At 47.9% G+C, this 27,066-nt stretch overlaps 1 protein-coding gene and 1 long non-coding RNA gene across 2 annotated transcripts in view; one reads left to right on the forward strand and one right to left on the reverse strand.

Moving 5' to 3' along the window:
- The window catches only part of LOC116990752 (3 beta-hydroxysteroid dehydrogenase type 7-like), a 31,994-nt gene extending 18,003 nt beyond the window's left edge, over positions 1 to 13,991 (reverse strand). Inside the window, exon 1 of the mRNA XM_033048691.1 lies at positions 13,847 to 13,991. The gene's annotated coding sequence lies outside the window, so the exon portion shown is untranslated. The remainder of the gene's footprint in view (positions 1 to 13,846) is intronic.
- Positions 13,992 to 22,197: 8,206 nt separating this feature from the next.
- On the forward strand, positions 22,198 to 26,059 carry LOC116990855. The gene is made up of 3 exons (XR_004416642.1): positions 22,198 to 22,326; positions 24,262 to 24,263; positions 25,992 to 26,059. It is a non-coding gene; the product is annotated as an uncharacterized LOC116990855 (long non-coding RNA).
- Positions 26,060 to 27,066: the final 1,007 nt, after the last annotated feature.

Here is a 27,066-nt window from a genome sequence, read left to right on the forward strand (position 1 = left end):
AAGAGAGGGGAGGGGAGGGGAGGGGAGGGAAGGGAGGGGAAGAGAGTGGAGAGGGGAGGGGAAAGAGAGGGGAGGGGAGGGGAGGGTGAGGTGGAGGGGAGGGGAGGGGAGGGGAGGAAGAGAGGGGAGGAAGAGAGGGGAGGGGAATGGGAGGGGAGGGGAGGGGAGGAAGCGAGGGGATGGGCGTGAGGGGAGGGGAGGGGAGGGAGGGAAGAGAGGGGAGGGGAGGGGAAATGATGAGGGGAGGGGAGGGAGGACAGAGAGGGGAGGGGAGGGGAAGAGAGGGAGGGGAGGGGAGGGAAGAGAGGAGAGGGGAAGGGAAGAGAGGGGAGGGGAGGGAGGAAGAGAGGGGAGGGAGGGGAAGAGAGGGGAGGGGGAGGGGGGAAGAGAGGGGAGGGGAGGTGAAGAGAGGGGAGGGGGAGGGGAGGAAGAGGAGGGAGGGGAGGGGAAGAGAGGGGAGGGGAGGAGGGGAAAGGAGAGAGGAGTGGATGGGAGGGGAGGTGAGGGGAGGGGAGGAGAGGAGAGGAGAGGGGAGGAGAGGGGAGGGGAGGCGAGGGGATGGGTGGGGAGGGGAAGAGAGGGGAGGGGAAGAGAGGGGAGGGGAGGCGGGAGGGCGGAGTGGGGGAAAGAGAGGGGAGGGGAAGGGAGGGGAGGGGAGGGTGAGGGGAGGAAGAGAGGGGAGGGGAGGGGAAGAGAGGGGAGGGGAGGGGAGGGGAGGGGAGGGAAGGGTAGGGGAAGGGAGGGGAGGGGAGGGGAGGGGGGGAAGAGAGGGGAGGGGAAGGGAGGGGAGGGGAGGGGAGGGGAGGAAGAGAGGGGAGGGGAAGGGAGGGGAGGGGAGGGGAGGAAGAGAGGGGAGTGGAGGGGAGGGGGGGAGATAGGGAGGGAAGAGAGGGGAGGGGAGGGGAAGAGAGGGGAGGGGGGGAAGAGAGGGGAGGGGGGAGGGGAGGGGAAGGGAGATGAGGAGGGGAGGGGAAGAGAGGAGAAGGGAGGGGGGGAGGGAGGGGAAGGGATGGGGGAGGGGAGGGGAGGGGGGGAGGGGGAAGGGAGGGGAAAGACGAAGGGAAGGGAGAAGAGGGAGAGAGAGAGGAAGAGAAGAGATAACTTCTAAATTGGAATCAATCCATTCATGTAGGTACTAGGGTGGATGGGCAGAACGACCTAATTCTGGTCCTATCGCATAAACATGAATCCAATCCATTCATGTGAGGGTAGTAGGCTGGACTGGATGGGCTGAATGGCCTAATTCTGCTCTTGTGACATACATCTTGATTAGTGCGGGTGTCAGAGGTTATGGGCAGAAGGCAGGAGAATGGGGTTAGGAGGGAGCGATAGATCAGCCATGATTGAATGGCGGTGGACTCGATGGGCCGATTGGCCTAATTATACTCCTATTCCTTATGACCTTATGAAATCAGGCTGAATCCATTCATGAGGGGATAGTAGTCTAGACTGGGTGGGCTGAATGGCCTAATACTGCTCCTATAACTCATAAACACCAATTAATCACTTCGTGAGGGGATAGTATTGGATTGATGGCCTGAATGGCCTAATTCTGCTCCCATGACTCAAAAAAATTTGAATTAATCCTTTCATGGGGCGAAAGTAGACGCCTGGATGGGCTGAATGGCCTAATTATGCTTATAATCACAAACCAAATAATCTGTTCCTGAGGGGATAGTAGCCTAGACTGGATGGGCTGAATGGCCCAATTCTACTCATATTACTCAAATGGAATTAATCCATTCATGAGGGGATAGCAGACTAGGCTTGAAAGATAGAATAGCCTCTACCCACCCCCCCTGTCCATTTCCAGCCCCCTCATTGGCCCAGCCACCTGCCCGTCAGCGGTCCAGGCCAATGGGTAGCCGTTCCCGCCCCCCCCCCCCCCCCTCCGCCAATTTGGTGAGTGAAGATGGCCTTGATGGGCTGAATGGCCTGATTCTGCTCCTATAACTCAAACATTCTATACTAACCAGGGCTGATTCAGCAACATCACGGTACTGTCTAACTTTTGTTCGAATCTGGAATCTTTTTTTATAAATTGTAAACCCTTTTTTTCTCCAAGGGAATTTACCTCATTTATTCTCGCTGGGTTGAGGGTGAACCAGAGCGGCGCTTTAACATCGGGAGAAGAATGCAACACAAGGGAGAGACAAGACTTTGCCTTCCATCACAGTGAGAAGTAGATTCACTGTGATGGATGTTTGTGTAAATTGTGTTGGTGTGTGTCTTGGTTCTTTTCTTGTACTATGACTGCAGAAACCAAATTTCGTTTGAACATCTTTTGAGGTTCAAATTACAATAAATTTGTAATAATAATAATAACTAGACTAAGTGGGACCCGTTGGGTCCCATGTTCACACGGGAGGGCTGGTCCCCCGACGCAATATTCCACCTCTCCACCAATTCCAATATTTCTGGAGCGCTGGTATGGGTTCATCACTGTGGTGGAAGGCACAGAACTTGGCCAGACCTCCTCCATTTTCCCCCGTGGTCGGGACCTCCACCCTCCGCAGCCATTGCTGCGGGCGTCCAGATGGTAAGGGACAAAGTCAAAGTCAAGGTAATTCCAGGTAAGTCCAGGATCGGCTCTTCCCCACCGGAGACCGCGGCTTCAGGTTCGTGTAGGCCGCTGGCCGGCGGTCGAAGATTTAAGGTTCCCGCCGCACCGCAGCAAGAAGCACCGCAGACCGCAGGGCCGGTGGTTGAAGCTCCCCTCCAGGGGTGATGGTAAGTCCATGCCGGACCCACGGTAGAAGTTGGCCGCGGGCCGGCAGTGATGGCTTCTTCTTCCCCCGGGTCCCCCACATGAGGTTGTAGACGCCGCGCCAGCTGGAGCTGTGCAGACCGCGGCTTCAGGCTGCCGGCTGCCCCGGGCCAGCGAAACGGAGCACTTCCCTCCAGCGAGGGCCTGCCCGCTCCACACCGAGAGTCCACGCTGCGCCCGCCGCTGAAGCCCCGGGCGCGTCTCCGGGAAAGGCCGCGCCGATCCTGGCTGTTAGGCCCCGGGGGAGGCGACCTGGAAAAAGTCGCCTCTCCGTGGAGGAGGCGGCCGAAACGGTTTCCCCCTTACCCCCCCACACCACCCCCCACACAAAACACACCGAGAAACATCAAACACATACTTTAAAACATACTAAAAAAATTAAAAAAGTTGGAAAAAAACTAACGCGCTGCTGACAGGCTGCTGCTCCTAGGAGAGAGATTCTCAACATATTTTAAACACTAATAACACTTTTATTTTTCATTGTTGGGAAGAATTCTCTGCACCTGCTCAGCGGAGGGGGGACTGAGTAAGATGGTCAAAAATCACAGCCGTAAGTGTAGCGTTTTATCTAAAATCAATATACAGTGCAAACAGGAAGTAAGTGCATTTGCAGTAGTGCCTTTTAACTTCAAGCCAAAGCACCCAAGCCGCCATTTGCAGTAAGTAGTGCCTTTCAACTTCAAGCCAAAGCACCCAAGCCACCATTTGCAGTAAGTAGTGCCTTTCAACTTCAAGCCAAAGCACCCAAGCCACCATTTGCAGTAAGTAATGCCTTTTTACTTCAAACAAACCATATTTTCATTTTCAAACCACATCAAGGGTACTCACAGTTGTGTAGACATTTATTCAGTGTTATTCAGAGCTCAGAGAGACGTGACCCTTGGCTTCATCCATCTTACAGAGAGTGAGTGAGGCACACCACTTCCTGGTTTTATAGTCCCTCCCCCTCCTTCCAGCAGGTGCAGCAGGGAGAATGGTGATTTTAAAAAACCCATTAATATCTCTCTGATTTGTCATCGATGGGAAAAATCCTCTGCACCCGTAAGGAGGAGGGGGGCTCTGGGCCAAAAATGACGGCCGTAGGTTGCGGCGTTCTGTCGGAAATCGCTGCACAGTAGGCCAAAAGCGGTCAAGATCAGAGATTTAGTAATATAGATAATAGTTCAGTACCCCGTTCCTGCCTTTTCCCCATATCCCTTGACTCCATGATCTTTCAGAGTTCTATCTAATGCCCCTGTCCCACTTAGGAAACCTGAATGGAAACCTCTGGAGATTTTGAGCCCCACCGTGCGATTCCCGGAGGTTGCTGGAGGTTGCAGGTAGTGGAAGCAGGTAGGGAGACTGACAAAAACCTCCGGGAACCGCAATGAAACGTTGGGTGGGGCGCAAAATCTCCAGAGGTTTCCGTTCAGGTTTCCTAAGTGGGACAGGGGCATAACTCTCTTGAAAGCATCTAGAGAATTGGCCTCCACTGCCTTCTGAGGCAGAGAATTCCACAGATTCACAACTCTCTGGGTGAAAAAGTTTTTTGTTACCTCTGTTCTAAATGGCCTACCCCTTATTCTTAAACTGTGCCCCCTGGTTTTGGACTTCCCCAATATCGGGAACATGTTTTCTGCCTCTAGCGTGTCCAATCCCTTAATAATCTTATATGTTTCAATACGATTCCCTCTCATCCTTATGAATTCCAGAGTATACAAACCCAGTCACTCCATTCTTTCAACATATGACAGTCCCGCCATCCCGGGAATTAACCTAATAAATTATCAGTCCACTGACCACTAAAGTGCGTTTCACACAAGCGGCGTTTAAACGTCGCTAAATATGACGTAGCTAAATATGCTGTCGCTAAATATGGCATACGTGTTATATAGAATTACGAATATGAAATTAAAGACAAAAATGCATTTACATATGATTAGCCTATTGATCACTATTTCTCGCGGAACCCTAGTGTTCCGGGGAACCCCGTTTGAGAAACGCTGGAGTAGAGAGTGACTTCCCGGACTCCATGGTCATTGTTTTGGGGGATTTTCACAAGGCTAACCTCAGCCGAGAGCTTCCAAATTACAAGCATCACGTTACCTGCCCCGCCAGAGGGGAGGGAACACTCGTTCCTTGTTATACTGCAATTAGGAACACATATCGCACTGTTCCCTGGGCGGGTCTGGGACTCTCTGATCATTGTTTAGTTCACCTTATTCCGACCTACAGGCAGAAACTAAAATTTGCTCAGTGTGTGGTACGAACAATTAAAAGGTGGACAAGCGAGCACATTGAAAACCTACAGTCCTGTTTTGACTGCACTGGAATGTGTTCAGGGAAGCAAACACAAGCCTCGACAAATTTACAATAGACATTAGATGCAGGCGTAGGCTATTCGGCTCCTCGAGCCAGCACCACGGTTCACTGTGATCATGGCTAATCATCCACAATCAGTACCTCGTTCCTGCCTTCTCCCCATATCCCTGGGCTCTGCTATCTTTAAGAGCCCTATCTAGCTCTCCCTTGAAAATATCCAGAGAACCGAGCCTCCACCACCCTCTGAGACTGAGAATTCCACAGATTCATAACTCTCTGGGTGGAAAGGTTTTTTTGATTGACAGATCCCAAATCTCACCTTTCTGTCCTGGGCCTCCTCCATTGCCAGAGTGAGAACCAGCGCAAATTTGAGGAACAATACCGCATATTTCACTTGGGTAGTTTACACCCCGGTGGTATGAACATTGACTTCTTTAATTTCAGGTAGTCCCTGCTTTCATCCTCCCCCTTCCCAGCTCTCCCACAAAGCTTATTGCCTCCACCTCTTCCTTTCTTTTTTCCGCCCCCCATCCCCTTAACATCAGTCTGAAAAAGGGACTCAACCCGAAACGTCGCCTATTCCTTTTCTCCCTAGATGCTGCCTCACCCGCTGAGTTTCTCCAGCAATTTTTATCTACTGATTGTGGATGATCAGCCATGATCACAGTGAATGGTGGTGCTGGCTCGAAAGGCCTACTACTGCACCCATTGTCTATTATCTATTGAGGTGGAGAGGCTGTTCAGGAGACAGAAAAGCCAGGAATCTCCAGAACTGGACAATGTTTCCCCTTCTACCCTCAAGCTCTGTGCCGAACATATGGCACCGTTCTACACAGACATTTTCAATCAGTCTTTGCAAACCTGCACTGTCCCTGCCTGCTTCAAAGTCTCCACTATTGTTCCCATACCAACAAAGCCAAGGATTACTGGCCTGACTCCAGTACACTAGAGAGCATATTGACCGGTTGTATCATGGCCTGGTTCTGCAACTTGAACGTCCAGGAGCGGAAAAGACTGCAAAAAGTTGTGACCACTGCCCAGTCCATCTCCGGCTGTGACCTCCCCACCATCGAAGGGATCTATCGGAGTCGCTGAATCAAAAAGGCAGCTAACATCATTAGAGACCCACACCATCCTGGCCACATACTTATTTCACCACTGCCATCAGGAAGAAGATACTGAACACTGTAATGTGCAGGTTCAGGAACAGCTTCTTCCCCACAGCCATCAGGCTATTAAACTCAACAAGAAATAAGCTCTGAACATACTGCAAATGGTGGCTTGGGTGTTTTGGCTTGAAGTTGAAAGGCACTACTTACTGCAAATGGTGGCTTGGGTGCTTTGGCTTGAAGTTGAAAGGCACTACTTACTGCAACTGTTGGCTTGGGTGCTTTGGCTTGAAGTTGAAAGGCACTACTTACTGCAAATGATGGCTTGGGTGCTATGTGTTGAAGGTGAAAGGCATTACTTATTGCAAATGGTGGCGTGGGTGCATTGGCTTGAAGTTGAAAGGCACCACTTACTGCAAATGGTGGTTTGGGTGCTTTGGCTTGAAGTTGAAAGGCACTACTTACTGCAAATGGTGGCTTGGGTGCTTTGGCTTCAAGTTGAAAGGCACTATTTACTGCAAATGGTGGTGTGGGTGCATTTGCTTGAAGATAGAAACATAGAAATTAGGTGCAGGAGTAGGCCATTCGGCCCTTCGCGCCTGCACCGCCATTCAATATGATCATGGCTGATCATCCAACTCAGTATCCCGTACCTGCCTTCTCTCCATACCCTCTGATCCCCTTAGCCACAAGGGCCACATCTAACTCCCTCTTAAATATAGCCAATGAACTGGCCTCGACTACCCTCTGTGGCAGGGAGTTCCAGAGATTCACCACTCTCTGTGTGAAAAAAGTTCTTCTCATCTCGGTTTTAAAGGATTTCCCCCTTATCCTTAAGCTGTGACCCCTTGTCATGGACTTCCCCAACATCGGGAGCAATCTTCCTGCATCTAGCCTGTCCAACCCCTTAAGAATTTTGTAAGTTTCTATAAGATCCCCTCTCAATCTCCTAAATTCTAGAGAGTATAAACCAAGTCTATCCAGTCTTTCTTCATAAGACAGTCCTGACATCCCAAGAATCAGTCTGGTGAACCTTCTCTGCACTCCCTCTATGGCAATAATGTCCTTCCTCAGATTTGGAGACCAAAACTGTACGCAATACTCCAGGTGTGGTCTCACCAAGACCCTGTACAACTGCAGTAGAACCTCCCTGCTCCTATACTCAAATCCTTTTGCTATGAAAGCTAACATACCATTCGCTTTCTTCACTGCCTGCTGCACCTGCATGCCCACTTTCAATGACTGGTGTACCATGACACCCAGGTCTCGCTGCATCTCCCCTTTTCCTAGTCGGCCACCATTTAGATAATAGTCTGCTTTCCTGTTTTTGCCACCAAAATGGATAACCTCACATTTATCCACATTATACTGCATCTGCCAAACATTTGCCCACTCACCCAGCCTATCCAAGTCACCTTGCAGTCTCCTAGCATCCTCCTCACAGCTAACACTGCCCCCCAGCTTAGTGTCATCCGCAAACTTGGAGATATTGCCTTCAATTCCCTCATCCAGATCATTAATTATATATTGTAAATAGCTGGGGTCCCAGCACTGAGCCTTGCGGTACCCCACTAGTCACTGCCTGCCATTGTGAAAAGGACCCGTTTACTCCTACTCTTTGCTTCCTGTTTGCCAGCCAGTTCTCTATCCACATCAATACTGAACCCCCAATGCCGTGTGCTTTAAGTTTGTAAACTAATCTCTTATGTGGGACCTTGTCGAAAGCCTTCTGGAAGTCCAGATACACCACATCCACTGGTTCTCCCCTATCCACGCTACTAGTTACATCCTCGAAAAATTCTATAAGATTCGTCAGACATGATTTACCTTTTGTAAATCCATGCTGACTTTGTCCAATGATTTCACCACTTTCCAAATGTGCTGCTATCCCATCTTTAATAACTGACTCTAGCAGTTTCCCCACTACCGATGTTAGACTAACTGGTCTGTAATTCCCCATTTTCTCTCTCCCTCCCTTCTTAAAAAGTGGGGTTACGTTTGCTACCCGCCAATCCTCAGGAACTACTCCAGAATCTAAAGAGTTTTGAAAGATTATTACTAATGCATCCACTATTTCTGGAGCTACTTCCTTAAGTACTCTGGGATGCAGCCTATCTGGCCCTGGGGATTTATCGGCCTTTAATCCATTTAATTTACCCAACACCACTTCCCGGCTAACCTGGATTTCACTCAATTCCTCCAACTCCTCTGACCCGCGGTCCCCTGCTATTTCCGGCAGATTATTTATGTCTTCCTTAGTGAAGACGGAACCAAAGTAGTTATTCAATTGGTCCGCCATATCCTTGTTCCCCATGATCAACTCACCCGTTTCTGACTGCAAGGGACCTACATTTGTTTTAACTAATCTCTTTCTTTTCACATATCTATAAAAAATCGAAAGGCACTACTTACTGCAAATAGTGGCATGAAGTTAAAAGGCACTAACTGCAAATGGTGGCTTGGGTGCTTTGGCTTGAAGTTGAAAGGCACTACTTACTGCAAATGGTGGCTTTGGAGCTTTAGCTTGAAGTTAAAAGGCACTATTTACTGTAAATGGTGGCTTGGGTGCTTTGGCTTGAAGTTTAAAGGCACTACTTACTGCAAATGGTGGCTTGGGAGTTTTGGTTTGAAGTTGACAGGCACTACTTACTGCAAATGGTGGCATGCAGTTGAAAGGCACTACTTACTGCAAATGGTGGCTTGGGTGCTTTGGCTTGAAGTTGAAAGGCACTACTTACAGCAAATGGTGGCTTGTGTGCTTTGGCTTGAAGTTGAGAGGCACTACTTACTGCAAAAGGTGGCATGAAGTTCAAAGGCACTACTGACTGTAATTGGTGGCTTGGGTGCTTTGGCTTGAAGTTGAAAGGCACTACTTACTGCAAATGGTGGCTTGGGAGCTTTGTCTTGAAGTTGAGAGGCACTACTTACTGCAAATGGTGGCATGAAGTAGAAAGGCACTACTTACTGTAATTGGTGGCTTGGGTGCTTTGGCTTGAAGTTGAAAGGCACTACTTACTGCAAATGGTGGCTTGGGAGCTTTGGTTTGAAATTGAAAGGCACTACTTAGTGCAAATGGTGGCTTGGTTGCTTTGGCTTGAAGTTGAAAGGCACTACTTACTGCAAATGGTGGCATGCAGTTGAAAGGCACTACTTACTGCAAATTGTGGCTTGCGTGCTTTGGCTTGAAGTTGAAAGGCACTACTTACTGCAAATGGTGACTTGGGTGCTTTAGCTTGAAGTTGAAAGGCACTACTTACTGAAAATTGTGGCATAATGTTGAAAGGCACTACTTACTGCAAATGGTGGCTTGGGTGCTTTGGCTTGAAGTTGATAGGCACTACTTACTCCAAATGGTGGCTTGGGTGCTTTGGCTTGAAGTTGAAAGGCACTATTTACTGCAAATGGTGGCGTGGGTGCATTGACTTGAAGTTGAAAGGCACTACTTACTGCAAATGGTGGCTTGGGTGCTTTGGCTTGAAGTTGAAAGGCACTACTTACTGCAAATGGTGGCTTGGGAGCTTTGGTTTGAAGTTGAAAGTCACTACTTACTGCAAATGGTGGCTTGGGTGCTTTGGCTTGAAGTTGAAAGGCACTACTTACTGCAAATGGTGGCATGCAGTTGAAAGGCACTACTTACTGCAAATGGTGGCTTGGGTGCTTTGGCTTGAAGTTGAAAGGCACTACTTACTGCAAATGGTGGCTTGGGTGCTTTGGCTTGAAGTTGAAAGGTACTACTTACTGCAAATGGTGGCTTGGGAGCTTTGGTTTGAAGTTGAAAGTCACTACTTACTGCAAATGGTGGCTTGGGTGCTTTGGCTTGAAGTTGAAAGGCACTACTTACTGCAAATGGTGGCTTGGGTGCTTTGGCTTGATGTTGAAAGGCACTACTTACTGCAAATGGTGGCATGCAGTTGAAAGGCACTACTTACTGCAAATGGTGGCTTGGGTGCTTTGGCTTGAAGTTGAAAGGCACTACTTACTGCAAATGGTGGCTTGGGTGCTTGGGTGCTTTGACTTGGAGTTGAAAGGCACTACTTACTGCGAATTGTGGAATAATGTTGAAAGGCACTACTTACTGCAAATGGTGGCTTGGGTGCTTTGGCTTGAAGTTGATAGGCACTACTTACTCCAAATGGTGGCTTGGGTGCTTTGGCTTGAAGTTGAAAGGCACTATTTACTGCAAATGGTGGCGTGGGTGCATTGACTTGAAGTTGAAAGGCACTACTTACTGCAAATGGTGGCGTGGGTGCATTCGCTTGAAGTTGAAAGGCATTACTTACTGCAAATGGTGGAGTGAAGTTGAAAGGCACTACTTACTGCAAATGGTGGCTTGGGTGCTTTGGCTTGAAGTTGAAAGGTACTACTTACTGCAAATGGTGGCTTGGAAGCTTTGGTTTGAAGTTGAAAGTCACTACTTACTGCAAATGGTGGCATGCAGTTGAAAGGCACTACTTACTGCAAATGGTGGCTTGGGTGCTTTGGCTTGAAGTTGAAAGGCACTACTTACTGCAAATGGTGGCTTGGGTGCTTTGGCTTGAAGTTGAAAGGTACTACTTACTGCAAATGGTGGCTTGGGAGCTTTGGTTTGAAGTTGAAAGTCACTACTTACTGCAAATGGTGGCTTGGGTGCTTTGGCTTGAAGTTGAAAGGCACTACTTACTGCAAATGGTGGCATGCAGTTGAAAGGCACTACTTACTGCAAATGGTGGCTTGGGTGCTTTGGCTTGAAGTTGAAAGGCACTACTTACTGCAAATGGTGGCTTGGGTGCTTTGGCTTGATGTTGAAAGGCACTACTTACTGCAAATGGTGGCATGCAGTTGAAAGGCACTACTTACTGCAAATGGTGGCTTGGGTGCTTTGGCTTGAAGTTGAAAGGCACTACTTACTGCAAATGGTGGCTTGGGTGCTTGGGTGCTTTGACTTGGAGTTGAAAGGCACTACTTACTGCGAATTGTGGAATAATGTTGAAAGGCACTACTTACTGCAAATGGTGGCTTGGGTGCTTTGGCTTGAAGCTGAAAGGCACTACTTACTGCAAATGATGGCATGAAGTTGACACGCACTACTTACTGAAAATGGTGGGTTGGGTGCTTTGGCTTGAAGTTGAAAGGCACTACTTACTGCAAATGGTGGCTTGGGTGCTTTGGCTTGAAGTTGAAAGGCACTACTTACTGCAAATGGTGGCTTGGGTGCTTTGGCTTGAAGTTGAATGGCACTACTTACTGCAAATGGCTGCTTGGGTGCTTCGGCTTAAAGTTAAAATGCACTACTGCAAATGCACTTAGTTCCTGTTTCCACTGTATATTGATTTTAGAAAAAATGCTACCACTTACCGCTGTGATTTTTGGCCATCTTACTCAGTCCCCCTCCGCTGAGCAGGTGCAGAGAATTCTTCCCATCAATGAAAAATAAAAGTGTTATTAGTGTTTAAAAAATGTTGAGAATCTCTCTCCTGGCAATTACGCCATAAAAGCCACACCTTATAAAACCCAGGAGTGTGGGTGTGGCTCAGTCTCTGCATGATGGGGGAGGGAGACGTCACGACTCTGTCTGAGCTGTCAATCAACTGAACACACTGAATGTCTATTGTACTGTGAGTTTGAAGTTTTGTATGGTTTTATGATGGTTTCACATTGCATGAAATGGTATGAAGCTGCATTTGAATTTGGTGGCCTTGCACCCTGCTTGAAGTGGTAGGAAACTGCACTTGAATTTGGTGGCCTTGCACCCTGCTTGAAGTGGTAGGAAACTGCACTTGAATTTGGTGGCCTTGCACCCTGCTTGAAGTGGAATGAAACTGCATTTGAATTTAGTGGCCTTGGATCCAGCTTGAAGTGGTATGAAACTGCACTTGAATTCGGTGGCCTTGCACCCTACTTGAAGTGGTTGGAAACTGCACTTGAATTCGGTGTCCTTGCACCCTGCTTGAAGTGGTAGGAAACTGCACTTGAATTTGGTGGCCTTGCACCCTGCTTGAAGTGGTAGCAAACTGCACTTGAATTTGGTGGCCTTGCACCCTGCTTGAAAAGGAATTTCAAGGAATAGTCATGAGTCAACTGCCAGCCCACCAGCCGTGAGTGAGCTGCCAGCAGATCAGGCTTGAGAGACTGAGCTGCCACCCCATACAGATATTGATATATCTGTAGGGGGCGCTGCTCTGTGCAGCAGCCATGTCATGCAGCTCGTCAGTTTTTCAACCTTTTTTTATTTTTTTAGTATGTTTTAAAGTCTGTATTTAATGTTTCTTTGTGTGTTTTATGTGGGGGGTGATGTGGGGGGGTGAGGGGGAAACCGCTTTGGTCGCCTCCTCCACGGAGAGGCGAGTTTTTCCAGGTCGCCTCCCCCGTGGCCTAACATCAAGGATCGACGCGGCCTTTCCCGGAGACGCGCCCTGGGCTTCAGCGGCGGGCGCAGCGTGGACTCTCGACGTGGAGCGGGTGAACCCTCGCTGGGGCTCGCTGGAGGGGAGCGCTCCGTTTCGCTGGCCCGGGGCAGCCGGCAGCCTGAAGTCGCGGTCTGCAGAGCTCCAGCTGGTGCGGCGTCTACAGCCCGGGATCTCACGTTGGGGACCCAGGGGGAAGAAGAAGCCATCACTGCCGGCCCGCGGCCGACTTCTACCGCGGGTCCGGCATGGACTTACCATCACCCCTGGATTGGAGCTTCGACCGCCGGCCCTGCAGTCTACGGTGCTTCTGGCTGCGGCGGGGACTTTAAATCTCGACCGCCGGCCTGCGGCCTACAACAACTTAAAGCCGCGGTCTCCGGTGAGGAAGAGCCGATCCTGGACTGACTCTGGACTCTGGTCCTGACCACGGGGGGGAAATGGAGGACTGGCCAAATTTTGTGCCTTCCACCACAGTGATGAATGCTGTGGTGGATGTTTGTGTTACAGTTTTACTGTGGTTGTGTGTTCTTTATTATTGTATCGCTGCAGACAACCCAAATTTCCACCAGCCTGGCTGTGTGGCAATAAATTATATCTAATCTAATCTAATCTAATCTAACCCATACCAGCACTCCAGAAAGCCCCCCCACTGGCCACCAATATTGGAATTGGTGGAGAGGTGGAATTTTGCGTCGGGGGACCAGCCCTCCCGTGTGAACATGGGACCCAACGGGTCTCAGTTAGTCTAGTACTTAACTAAAACTCTCATCTTGTCCTCTTCCGGTTTGCGTTGTTTTAAAATTTGGGTAAAAATGGTACACAATAGCGCTATGATTTTTCGTCACCTTACCCGGCATCTCCTGTGCTTCAAGTGCACCAAGTTTTGTTCCGATCGATGGAATATTACAAAAGTTATGAAAGTTCAAATATCGTAAAAAAAGGAAGGTCCCTTCTTGCACTCGCTGATCACCGGCAACGAGGAGAATAAAGCTGAAGGAGTGGAGTGAGCAGAATGTGGAGAGCGAGCCCCCCACAACCCCCCCCCCCCACTCACCCCCTCCCCTCCACATGCCTGCTGCCCACACACCCATCCCCTCCCACTCCAACCGCCCTCCCCCACACACCCCTCCACCCACACTCCCCTCCCCCACACCAACTCCACCCACCCCCACCCCCCCCCATAACCTTCCTACCCCACACCACCCTGCCACGCCAGCGGTAGGCTGTGGCAGGGGAAGGCCATGGCAGCACTCCCCCCCCTACCAGCCTCCGACAGGCCTCACCTGAAGCTATCCCCATCCCCAGCTGCAGGATGCTCCCCACCGGTTCCTGTCTGAAGCTGGTGGGGAGCGGCAGTGGTTACCACGGCAGCGCTCGTCCCTCTCCCCACCGGCCACCGACAGGCCCCGCCTGTAGCCGTCCCCCTCCCCCAGCTGCAGAATGCAACAAGAGACACAACAAGAAAGAACTGAATAAATCTCATCTTTAACATTTAAATTGTTGTTATATTATTATTCACATTTTAAGCTTTAATAAATACCTTTTCCACTTGCCGTGCCCGTCAGCAGTGCCTGCGCAACAATGCCAGCACGTTCTATGTCACAATGGGAACCCAATGGGCGGGAATGGCGGCCCCACTGGAGAGCCGCTCAGAGTGTATGGGGGGGGGAGGGGGGAAGGCGGGTTGAGGGGGGATGGAGGAGTGCATGGCGGGGAATGGCAATGGGCGGAGTGGGGGGGTGAGGGGAGGAGGTGGGATCAGGAGCATCTCAACGGGGACCCGTCAGCCGCGCCTGCGCAGTTCAGGGCTATGGGTGAGTGGTGGAATATTGCATTGGGGACCAGGCCTCCCATGTGAGAATAATAATAATACATTTTATTTGTATAGTGCTTTTCAAGGACTCAAAGTCGCTTTACATGGTGAGTCAAGAACAAAACAAAATAGAGCAGTAAGACAGAGATGCAAAGGGGAGGGGGACATAGAAACATAGAAACATAGAAAATAGGTGCAGGAGTAGGCCATTCAGCCCTTTGAGCCTGCACCGCCATTCACTATGATCATGGCTGATCATCCAACTCAGTATCCTGTTCCTGCCTTCTCTCCATACAACCTGATCCCTTTAGCCACAAGGACCACATCCAACTCCCTCTTAAATATAGTCAATGAACTGGCCTCAACTACCTTCTGCGGGAGAGAATTCCAGAGATTCACCACTCTCTGTGTGAAAAATGTTTTCCTCATCTCGGTCCTAAGAGATTTCCCCCTTATCCTTAAACTGCGACCCCTTGTTCTGGACCTTCCCAACATCGGGAACAATCTTCCTGCATCTAGCCTGTCCAGCCGCTTAAGAATTTTGTAAGTTTCTATAAGATCCCCCCTCAATCATCTAAATTCTAGCGAGTAGCGACATGGGACTAAGGGTATGCAGAGGTGAAGAGATGGGTCTTGAGGCGGGACTGGAAGATGGTGAGGGATTCAGAAGTTCGGATCAATTGTGGGAGGGAGTTCTGTGGGACCGTGAGGGTTGGTAGGGGGAGAGGAGGTCAGTGAGATAAGGGGGGGCCAAGTGGTTGAGGGCTTTGTAGGTGAGGACCAGGATTTTGTAGATGATCCGGTGGGAAATGGGAAGCCAGTGAAGTTCTTTGAGGACTGGGGTGATGTGGTGCCAGGATTTGGTGTGGGTAATGAGTCGGGCGGCTGCATTCTGGACCAGTTGGAGTCGGTTGATGTTGCTGGAATTAATGCCAAAGAGAAGAGAGTTACAGTAGTCCAGTCGGGAGGAGATGAAGGCATGGATGAGTCTTTCAGCAGCCTTTGTGTGAGAGAGGGTCTGATTTTGGCAATGTTGCGGAGGTGAAAAAATGATGTTTTGACAACATGGTGGATGTGAGGCTCAAGGGAGAGGGTTGAGTCAAAGATCATGCCAAGGTTGCGGGCCTGAGGAGATGGGGAGACAGTGGTGCCGTCAATAGTAAGAGTGGGGTTCTTAATTTTGGTAAGTGTTGAATTGGAGCCAATGAGGAGAAATGAGGACCCAACGGGTCCCACTTAGTCTAGCATGACAATAAAACACTCATGACTTTTAACTACTGGCCTGTCGCACTGACCTCTACAATACTCATACCCAAACTTCATACTCATACTTACTTTATTAGCCAAATATGTTTTGCAACATACAATGAATTTGCTTTGCCATACTAATAAACACACAAAATACATTTAAACATAAACATCCACCAGTGACTCCTGCACATTCCTCACTGTGATGGAAGGCGAAAAAAAGTTCAATCCCTTCCCTTCTTTGTTCTCCAGCGGTCGGGATCCTCTAACCTTCCGTTGACGGGATGATCTTACTCCCGTAGCCTGCGGCGAGGTCTCTTTGTTGCGGTGTTCAAGCTCTTGCATCGGGGGGATGTCAGTTCTCCCGCGCTGGCCGATCGAACACCGGGTCGGGGCTAGTCAAACTTCATGCGATTTTGAGGCTGTGAGCTCCGCGATGTTGAAATCCGCAGGCCACGGTTGGAGCGTCGATCCCGGGCAAGGGATTGGCCCTGATGGTAAATCCACGTCCCCGTGGTGGGGCTCAAAGTCAGTCTCGAGCACGGCCTCTAGCTCCACGATGTTAGGTCGCAGAGTGACCGGAGATACGACCCGGAAAACAATCGCATCTCCAGCAAGGTAAGAGATTGAAAAAGTTTCTCCCTCATAAAACAAACCAGAGAACATTAACACAAATGTTTAAAACTCACTAAAAATAACAACAACAAAAATGACGAAAAGGACAGACGAGGCTGCCAATCATGTGATGGTCATTTAACCATGAAGACCCTTGAAAGACACGTTGCTGGCCCACCTAAAATATATCACAAACCCCCCTGCTGGACCCCCTGCAGTTTGCATTCCGGGCCAATAAATCAGTGGATGACGCAGTCAACGTAGGCCTGCACTTCATCCTCCAGCAGCGAGACCGCCAGATAGGGTTGCCAAATGTCCCGTATTAGCCGGAACATCTTGTACATTGGGCTAAGTTGGTTTGTTCTGTATGGGACCGCCCTTGTCCCGTGACTGCTACTACTCAGGTCGAGGGTCGGACGGGTCGGAGCGCCGTGTCCGGCCTCGCCTCACCCATACCGACGCATTGCAGCACCATGGAGTGCAACAGCAGAGCCTCACCAAAGTGCTAACAAATCAGCTTCAACGACTGCCATTATGAAAACCTTTTCTTATCTTTTTCCAGCTCGTAGCCACGGAATCAGAATCCAAAATATCCTTGTTGCCAATGTCACATTTTCGCCTAAAATTAGGAATAATACTGACAGCAAAAATCATCATCGTCATCCGGTCCCGCTGCAGATCTGATGATTGCAACGTACACGGGAGGGTGGTGAGAGAGTGGAGGAAAGCCTGGATAGACTGACTGGGTTACCGTAAGATGAGCGTTTGTCAGCACTGGGCCTGTACTCGCTGGAGTTTAGCGAATGAGGGGGGACCTTATTGAAACTTTATCGAACAGTGAAAGGCCTGGATAGAGTGGATGTGGAGAGGATGTTTCCACTAGTGGGAGAATCTGGGAACAGAGGTCACAGCCTCAGAATTAAAGGACCTTCGGTTAGGAAGGAGATGAGGAGGAATTTCTTTAGCCAGAGGGTGGTGAATCTGTGGAATTCATTGCCACAGACGGCGGTGGAGGCCAAGTCAGCTGATATTTTTAAGGCAAGGTTAGGTAGTAAGATGCTTGATTAGTATGGGTGTCAGAGGTTGTGGGGAGAAGGCAGGAGAATGGGGAGAGATAGATCAGCCACGATTGAATGGTGGTGAAGACTTGATCGTACGTTAACCCAGCGGATATCATTAAGGCAAAGTTAGATATTTCCCTGCCACAATGTTTCCATTTCCCTGCCACAGAGGGCAGTGGAGTCCAAATCACTGGATGGATTTAAGAGAGAGTTAGATAGAGCTCGAGGGGCGAGTGGAATCAAGGAATATGGGGAGAATTCAGGCATGGGTTATTGATTGGGGACGAGCAGCCATGATCACTATGAATGGCGGTGCTGGCTCGAAAGGGCCAAATGGCCTCCTCCTGCACCTATTTTCTATGTTTCTATAGATAGATTCTTGATTAGTATGGGCGTCAGGGGTTGTGGGGAGAAGGCAGGAGTGATCTCCCAACCTACCTTACAGCAGACATTGCTTTTTTTTTATCACCACTCTCTCTGTAAATGTAATGCTACAGTATAAGTCTGTAACACTATATTCTGCACGCTGCTCTTAGCTCAGCCTGTTTCACTTCTGTATGGCTTGATTGTATTAACTCTGACAGGATAGCACGCAAACAAAGATGTTCACTATATCGCGGAATGTGACAACAATAAACAATATTAATAATAATAATGGATGGGATTTATATAGCGCCTTTCTAATACTCAAGGCGCTTTACATCGCATTATGCATTCACTCCTCAGTCACACTTGGTGGTGGTAAGCTACTTCTGTAGCCACAGCTGCCCTGGGGCAGACTGACGGAAGCGTGGCTGCCAATCTGCGCCTACGGCCCATCCGACCACCACCAATCACTCACACACATTCACACACAGGCAAAGGTGGGTGAAGTGTCTTGCCCAAGGACACAACGACAGTATGCACTCCAAGCGGGATTCGAACTGGCTACCTTCCGGTTGCCAGCCGAACACTTAGCCCATTGTGCCATCTGTCGTCCCAATGTCACACATGCCTTGCCTCCAGGCACTTGGGACTATTTCTATACTCCTCTCCTGAGCTATTAGGAGTTAATCTGCTCCTCTAATCTATCACTTGGTAAAAATACCTGAGATCATCACCAATGGGGTGCCGACTAATCAGTTCTGCATTTTGTCGGTTCCATTCACGTTTGCATTTTGGGTTTTCTTCAGTACTTTCCGGTGAGCCTGCATTCGAGTCCTTTCCATTTCTGAGCCTTCTGATAGATTAGTCGGCCAGTGTGGACTCGGCAGGCAATCCTAGTTAGCTCAACCAGAGTTTGGATGCTCCCAGTTCCAGGACAGAGAAGATTTTGGCTCATGCAGTATAATATAGATAAATGTGAGGTTATCCACTTTGGCGGCAAAAACAAGGGGGCAGATTATTATCTCAATGGGGTTAGGTTAGGTAAGGGGGAGGTGCAGCGAGACCTGGGTGTCTTTGTACACCAGTCACTGAAAGTTGGCGTGCAGGTACAGCAGGCAGTGAAGAAAGCGAATGGAATGTTGGCCTTCATAACAAGAGGATTTCAGTATAGGAGTAAAGAGGTTCTTCTGCAGTTGTAAAGGGCTCTGGTGAGACCACATCTGGAGTATTGTGTACTGTTTTGGTCTCCTAATTTGAGGAAGGACATCCTTGTGATTGAGGCAGTGCAGCGTAGGTTCATTAGATTGATTTCTGGGATGGTGGGACTGTCACATGAGGAAAGATGGAAAAGACTAGGCTTGTATTCACTGGAGTTTACAAGGATGAGGGGATCTTATAGAAACATATAAAATTATAAAATGACTGGACATGCTAAATGCAGGAAAAATGTTCCCAATGTTGGGCGTGTCCAGAACCAGTGGCCACAGTCTTAGAATAAAGGGGAGGCTATTTAAGACTGATGTGAGAAAAAAACATTTTTACCCAGAGAGTTGTGAATTTGTGGAATTCCCTACCACGGAGGGTAGTGGAGGCCAAATCACTGGATGGATTTAAGAGAGAGCTCCAGGGACTAGTGGAGTCAAGGGATATGGGGAGAAGGCAGGCACGGTTTATTGATTGGGGATGATCAGCCATGATCACAATGAATGGCGGTGCTGTGTCAAAGGGCCGAATGGCCTCCTCCTGCACCTATTTTCTAAATTTCTATGTTTCTATCTTTACAAGGCTGTTCAACACCAAGGCTCCACTCTCGGCACCCATGAGGTTTGAATAGACCAACTTACTGGTCGAATAGACCGACTTACGTATACCGTCGAGTAGTTAAAAAAAAAAGTGTCACCCAGCTATGGTACACCTCACACTGCCGCAAATTCCTCCCGTCTCAGCTGATGGCTCTCCACCTCCGTCCACTTCCAGCTGTATCCAGCCCATTCTGGACCCAGTTCTTCCCACCCCGGAGAGATACCATGGGGTACCTGCGGCTCATTCCTATCCCAGAGCACTTTGGTTTTTGAGCTGCAACCATCCAGCTTCAGCGCTGAATGCTCTAAAGTCGTCTATGCCATCTCCCTGCTGTCAGGACCTGCTTCAGCCTGGGGTACAGGTGCCTGGGAGAGACAGCTAGACTTTTCTGCCAGGATTTGTCCCGTTTTTTTGAGCTGAGAAAGATTTTCGACCACTCTTTGGTCGGAAGAGAGGCAGCCCAGAGGATGCTGCATCTCCGCCAGGGGTTATGCTTTGTTGCCAATTACACTATTGATTATCGAACCACTGCTTTAGGGAGTGGTTAGTGTGATCCGCTCTGCTCTGTATCTTCATCCATGGCCTCAATGAGAACCTGAAGGATGGGTTCGTTCGTCTCTCGGGTCCTTCCCTCGGAGCCGTGAGGAGGTGGCTGATCCGGAACTCTGGTGTCAGGACAACAGACTCCTCTTGAATGTCACTAAAACTAAGGAGCTGATTGTGGACTTTAGAAGGGCTCAACATCCGAGGACGTACACACCACTGGATATAAATGGGAATACTGTGGATAGAGTGAGCAGCTTTAAATACCTGGGAGTCCACATCACAGAGGATCTGACATGGATGACACACACCGCCACATTGGTGAGCAAGGCAAGGCAGCGCCTTTACCACCTCAGGAGTTGAGGAAATTCAGAATCTCTCTGAGGATCCTTCAGTGCTTCTACTCGGGGGCTGTAGAAAGCATCTTGTCCGGCAACATCTCAATCCTGTTTTGGGAACAGCTCTGCCCAGGACTAGAAGGCCGTGCAGGGAGTAGTGCTTTCGGCTGAACGTACTATGGGAACTACCTGCAGGACCTATACACCAGGAGGTGCAGATCCAGAGCCAGCAACATTATGGGGGACCCCTACCACCTCAACAACGGACTGTTCCAGCTGCTATGGTCAGTCAAACGCCTCCGCTGTCACGCTGTGAAAACAGAGAGGATGAGGCGAAGTTTCTTCCCACGGCCATCGGGACTGTAAACTCTTAACTCACCAGCGACTAATTTACTGTTGTGTTGTGTTGTGTTGTGTCTTTTATTAATTATTTTTTCTAAAATATAAATACTGGTTTAAACTAGAACGGTTGGGGGGAGTGACTCAAATAGAGAAAGCTAGTAGACAGTGTGAGAGGCAGGAGGCAGAGAAGGGAAGCACTCGGACCCAAAATGTAGGGGAGAAAGAAGAAAAAGATAATAAACAGAGAATAAGAGGTGGTGGGTTTCTTAAATGTGCATATTTTAATGCGAGCATTGTAAGAAAGGTGGATGAGCCTGGATTGACACCTGGAAGTATGATGATGTGGCGATTAGTAAAACATGGTTGCAGGATGGCAGTGATTGGAAAGTAAATATTCCAGGATTCTGTTGCTTCAGATAGAATTGGAGGGGCAAGAGGTGGAGGTGTTGCATTGCTTGTCAGGGAAGATACTACAGCAGTGCTTTGGCAGGATAGGTTAGAGGGCTCGTCTAGGGAGGCTATTTGGGTGGAACTGAGAAATGGGAAAGGTGTAGCAACACTTAGAGGGGTGTATTATAGACCGCCTAATAGGGAGCGAAAATTGGAAGAGCAAATATGTAAGGAGATAGCAGATATTAGTAGTAAGCACAAGGTAGTGATTGTAGGAGATTTCAATTTTCCACACATAGACTGGGAAACACATTCTGTAAAAGGGCTGGATGGTTTGGAGTTGGTAAAATGTGTGCAGGATAGTTTTTTGCAGCAATACATAGAGGTACCTACCAGAGAAGGGGCAGTGCTGGACCTCCTATTAGGAAATGAGACAGGTCAGGTGGCAGAGGTATGTGTTGGGGAGCGCTTCGGGTCCAGTGATCACAATACCATTAGTTTCAATATGGAGAAGGTCAGAACTGGATCAAGGGTTGAGATTTTTGATTGGAGAAAGGCTAACTTTGAGGAGATGCGATAGGATTTAAAACGAGTGAATTGGGACATTTTGTTTTATGAGAAGGATGTAGAAGAGAAATGGAGGACATTTAAAGGTGAAATTTTAAGAGTACAGAATCTTTGTGTTCCTGTTCGGTTGAAAGGAAAGAGTAATAATTGGAAAGAGCCATGGTTTTCAAGGGAAATTGGACACGGTTTCGGAAAAAGAGATCTACAATAATTATAGGCAGCATGGAGTAAATGAGGTGCTTGAGGAGTATAAAGAATGTATAAAGAATCTTAAGAAATAAATTAGAAAAGCTAAAAGAAGATATGAGGTTGCTTTGACAAGTAAGGTGAAAGTAAATCCAAAGGGTTTCTACAGCTATATTAATAGCAAAAGGATAACGAGGGATAAAAGTGGTCCATTAGAGAGTCAGAGTGGACAGCTATCTGCAGAGCCAAAAGAGATGGGGCAGATATTGAACAATTTCTTTTCTTCGGTATTCACGAAGGAGAAGGATATTGAATTATGTGAGGTAAGGGAAACAAGTACAGTAGCTATGGAAACGATGAGGATCAAAGAAGAGGAAGTACTGACACTTTTGAAAAAATATATAATTGGATAAGTCTTCAGGTCCTGACCGAATATTCCCTTGGACATTGAGGGAAGTTAGTGTAGAAATAGCTGGAGCTATGACAGAAATGTGAATCAGCAAGAGTTCTCCTTCAATAAATCACAGTGTACCTTTCAAAGCCCAAACCAAGAGCTGTTCTTCCCTGGTCTGTGCAAACTTCAGGGCAATACCAGACAAATAACTGGCTTATCTCATTCTGTTTGCACAAATTCCAACTTGTAGATAACAGTTTTGTGTTTGCCAGCATATTCACAGTTCCAATTAAGCAAACAAAAAAAATAATGAATGCTTTGAATGGTCAAAGCAAATGAAGGGTCCCGTACCTGAAATATTAATGTTTCTCCTTCCACAGATGCTGCCTGACCTGCTGAGACATCTTCCAGCATTTTGTTTTGGGTTTTGCAGCATCTGCACGTAAGGTTTTCCCAAGGGGCTCTCACCTGTATTTATACCCTTGACATCTGCCAAACTTGACAATGAGTTGGGGAGGGATCTTCATTGGAAGTTGGTGAGTGGAGGTGGGCGACTTGTGTCGGAAGGAACTGCAGATGCTGGTTTACACCGAAGATAGACACGAAAAGCTGGAGTAACTCAGCGGGTCAAGCAGCATCTCTGGAGAAAAAGGGATAGGTGACATTTCGGGTCAAGACCCTTCTTCAGGCTACTTACTTTTTTCACACAAGGGTGGTTGAGGCGGGGACTATCCCAACGTTCAAGAAACAGTTAGACAGGTACATGGATAGGACAGGTTTAGAGGGATATGGGCCAAACGCAGGCAGGTGGGATGAGGCATGTTGGTTGGTGAGGACAAGTTGGGCTGAAGGGCCTGTTCCCATACTATACAACTCTATGATGCAGCAAATGTGCATACATACTTATATAGCCTCACACCGACACCTTAATATGGGCCAAAGAACAATATGGCCATTTTACTGTTAGTCAGATGGATGGACAACACAAGAGTAATGGGAACAATACCGAGCTTCCCACCAAAACATACGCTACCCAATGTCTTCAGCGTCTAAGGAAGGGTCCCGACTCGAAACGTCACCTATTCCTTCTCTCCAGAGATGCTGCCTGTCCCGCTGAGTTACTCCAGCATTTTGTGTCTACCTAATGTCACACTTACATCAAAAATACACCATTAAGGAATGTACGTTTCGATCCTGCTAAAGTTGGGTGTCTTCCATCTAGTGTGGGATGCATTACAAATCTAGAGCCTGGTAGCTTATACACAAACAAAGACACCATAACTGAGAAGAGGGCAGGATCACAATTGCAATCAAACACCGTGTTGCATATTGAAAACCTGTTTAATTAGCAATAATTGTATCTTGGAACTTTGATCAAAACCTTTAAGGTGGCACAGTGGTGCAGCTGGTAGAGTAGCTCTCTCACAAAGCCAGAGATCAGGGTTTGATCCTGTCCTCTGGTGCTGTTTGTGTGGAGTTTGCACGTTCTCTCCGTGACCGCACAGTTTAGTCCAGGTGCTCCAGTTTCCTTCTGCATTCTAAAGACATGGGGTTTTGTAGGTTAATTGGCCTCTAGTGGGTAGGATGCAAAAAGTGGGAAAACGTGAACGGGTGAACAATGGTGGGTGTGGACTCAGTGGACCGAAGACTAAAACTAAAACTAACACAATCTGGCTTCCTCTGGTATCCTTCCAAATCCCAAAGACGTATGGGTTTGTAGGTTAATCGGCCTCTAGAGATAGCCCCAGTGTGTAGGGAGTGAATGGGAAAGTGGGATAGCATAGAACTATAGTGTGAATGGGTGATCTATGGTCAGTATTGGCTGTGGTCCGAAGGGCCCATTTCCACCCTGTATCACTAAGCTAAACCTTTAACATAGAAACATAGATAGAAACATAGAAAATAGGTGCATGAGGAGGCCATTCTGCCCTACGAGCCAGCACCGCCATTCATTGCGATCATGGCTGATCGTCACCAATCAATCTACCGTGCCTGCCTTCTCCCCATATCCCTTGATTCCACTAGCCCCTAGATGTCTATCTAACTCTCTCTTAAATCCATCCAGTGATTCATGCCCCTGTCCCACTTAGGAAACCTGAACAGAAACCTCTGGTGACCTTGTGCCCCACCCAAGGTTTCCATGAGTCGCCAGAGGTTTCAGTCACTCACCTGGAAAGCCTCCACCGAAGCGCGAGCTGCATCTACTGACCAAAGATCCTACAGGATCTTTGCTACTGACCGCACACACACACCCATCGCGAAGGTGGAGGCCAGGGACAGCAGAGGAGCGCTGTCTGCACGATGAAGAGGAAGGTAAACAGCTGCCACAGAGCACGGTAAGTCCTTTAGAGAGCGCGAGAGGGGGGAGAGAAGGGGAAAGAAGGAGAGAGAAGGACAGAGAAGGGGAGAGAAGGGGAGAGAGAAGGGGAGAGAGAAGGGGGGAGAGAAGGGGGGAGATGGGGGGAGATGGGGGGAAAGAAGGGGGGCGAAGGGGAGGTAGAGTTGGTAGAAGTTTAATAAAGTTAGCGGGCATTTTACCTTTCGGCGGATCTTCTAGATCCTGAAAACCAAAGATCCTATAGGATCTTTGCTGAAAACTCCAAAGAGCCAATCAAAATGGCCGGTCAGGGAAGGAGATTGCCTTCGACTGCCTGTAAGTAAATAGCAAACCCACTCCACTGGCTTCGACCAAACTGCAACCTATTTTTAGATGAGGCCGGTTTTGAATTTGTTGAAATAATCGCAGGAACATAGGAGAAGCCTCGACTACGCGGAAACCACTTTCGACCATTAGGGAGAGTGACCAAAACCTCCGGGAACCTCACAGAAACCTTGGGTGGGGCGCAAGGTCACCATAGTTTTCCGTTCAGGTTTCCTAAGTGGGACAGGGGCTTAACAACCCTACTACCAGAATACTATCTAATCAAACTCTCTCCCCTAAATTTCAATTACCTTGGGGCAATAGACAAGGATGTGCATTATCACCAAAAGTGAAATTATGCCGATACAACCTCAAGGCCCGTCACACCTCCTAAAATTTCCCTTTAGAATTACTACGGAAAAATTTAATTATCTTGGAGTCTACGTGACTAGAAAATATCCTTCCTTATTTCCATCAAATTTTCCACCATTAATCACCAAATTAAATGCCCTTATTCAATTTTGGAAAACCCTTCCGATTTCCCTTATAGGTAGAGTAAATGCCATAAAGATGATTTTCCTTCCACAACTCCTGTACCTATTTCAATTAATACCGATTTTCCTCCCTAAAACTTTTAAAAAAAAACTTGACTCTGTGATTACAAACTTTATCTGGGATTATAAAACTCACAGAATTCACAAACGACATTTATGCAAACCTAAAGAAATCGGTGGACTGGCTTTCCCTAATTTTCTTCTCCAACTAATATTAAAAATTTAATCTATTGGATGGACGATACATGCCAACAAGTAAACTGGTTAAAAATGGAGAGGCAAGATTGTTTGCCTTTCAATATAGGCGCGATTCTTCTCACTCCAATACATCTGAAGAAATCAACGTATGAGAAAAATCCGATAATCCATAGCACCTTATGAATCTGGAAACAGTTGAAATCAACCCTTAAATTGAGAAATGTATCTCTCCTTTTAGCAATCGGCAATAAACCCTCGTTTAAACCGTCTACATAATACAAGGCGTATGTACAATGGGAAAGCTTAGGAATAAAAAAGCTGGGAGACCTTTATGAGATGGGGACCTTCTTCTCGTTTCAAGAATTACAGTTGAAATATCATTTGAAAGGGAGAATACTTCAGATATCATCAAATACGAGACTATGTGGAAATACATATGCAAGATTGTCACTCTATGGGTCCAGATATACTAGTTGAATGCATGAATAGAAAGTCGGATTGGGACGACAGATGGCACAATGGGCTAAGTGTTCGGCTGGCAACTGGAAGGTAGCCGGTTCGAATCCCGCTTGGAGTGCATACTGTCGTTGTGTCCTTGGGCAAGACACTTCACCCACCTTTGCCTGTGTGTGAATGTGTGTGAGTGATTGGTGGTGGTCGGAGGGGCCGTAGGCGCAGATTGGCAGCCACGCTTCCGTCAGTCTGCCCCAGGGCAGCTGTGGCTACAGAAGTAGCTTACCACCACCGAGTGTGGCTGAGGAGTGAATGAATAATGCGATGTAAAGCGCCTTGAGTATTAGAAAGGCGCTATATAAATCCCATCCATTATTATTATTATTAAATAAGTTAATATCGTACCTCTACAATACCCTTTTAAATTTACATATCCCACCTTCGGATATAATTAGACGAGCTTGGGAAGATGAATTGGGTTTAACAATTTCAAAGGATAGTTGGGAGGAAATGTTCACTACTGTTCTCTTAATGTTAGGCACTCACTAATACAATTTAAAATACTGCATACTCTATTATTCAAAGTCTAAATTGAATAAGATCTTCCCAAATGTCACTCCTATTTGTGATAAATGTCTCCTCCAAGAAGTAACCATAACCCATTCTTTTGTTTCCTGTATAAAATTACAAAACTTCTGGAGGAGAATAGTAAGATTAAACAAGAACTTACCAGTTCGAAGTTTGATCATTATTTTATGAGGAGTACGTTGAAGGAATACGTAAAGAACCCCGCCAGGACGCATGCGTGTCATTCTTCAAAGCAGCGGTGTGAAATCACAGATAACTGTAATGACTAAACATAGTAAGATTAGAGAAGAAGATACCAGTTGAGTATATGATCAAGGGTGGGAGCGGAGGGCACATATTCCCTCAACGTACTCCTCATAAAATATTGATCAAACTTCGAACTGGTAAGTTCTCCTTTAATCTT

This window comes from Amblyraja radiata, chromosome 32 (genome assembly GCF_010909765.2).
Source record: "Amblyraja radiata isolate CabotCenter1 chromosome 32, sAmbRad1.1.pri, whole genome shotgun sequence".
In the NCBI taxonomy this organism is placed as follows: Eukaryota; Metazoa; Chordata; class Chondrichthyes; order Rajiformes; family Rajidae; genus Amblyraja; species Amblyraja radiata.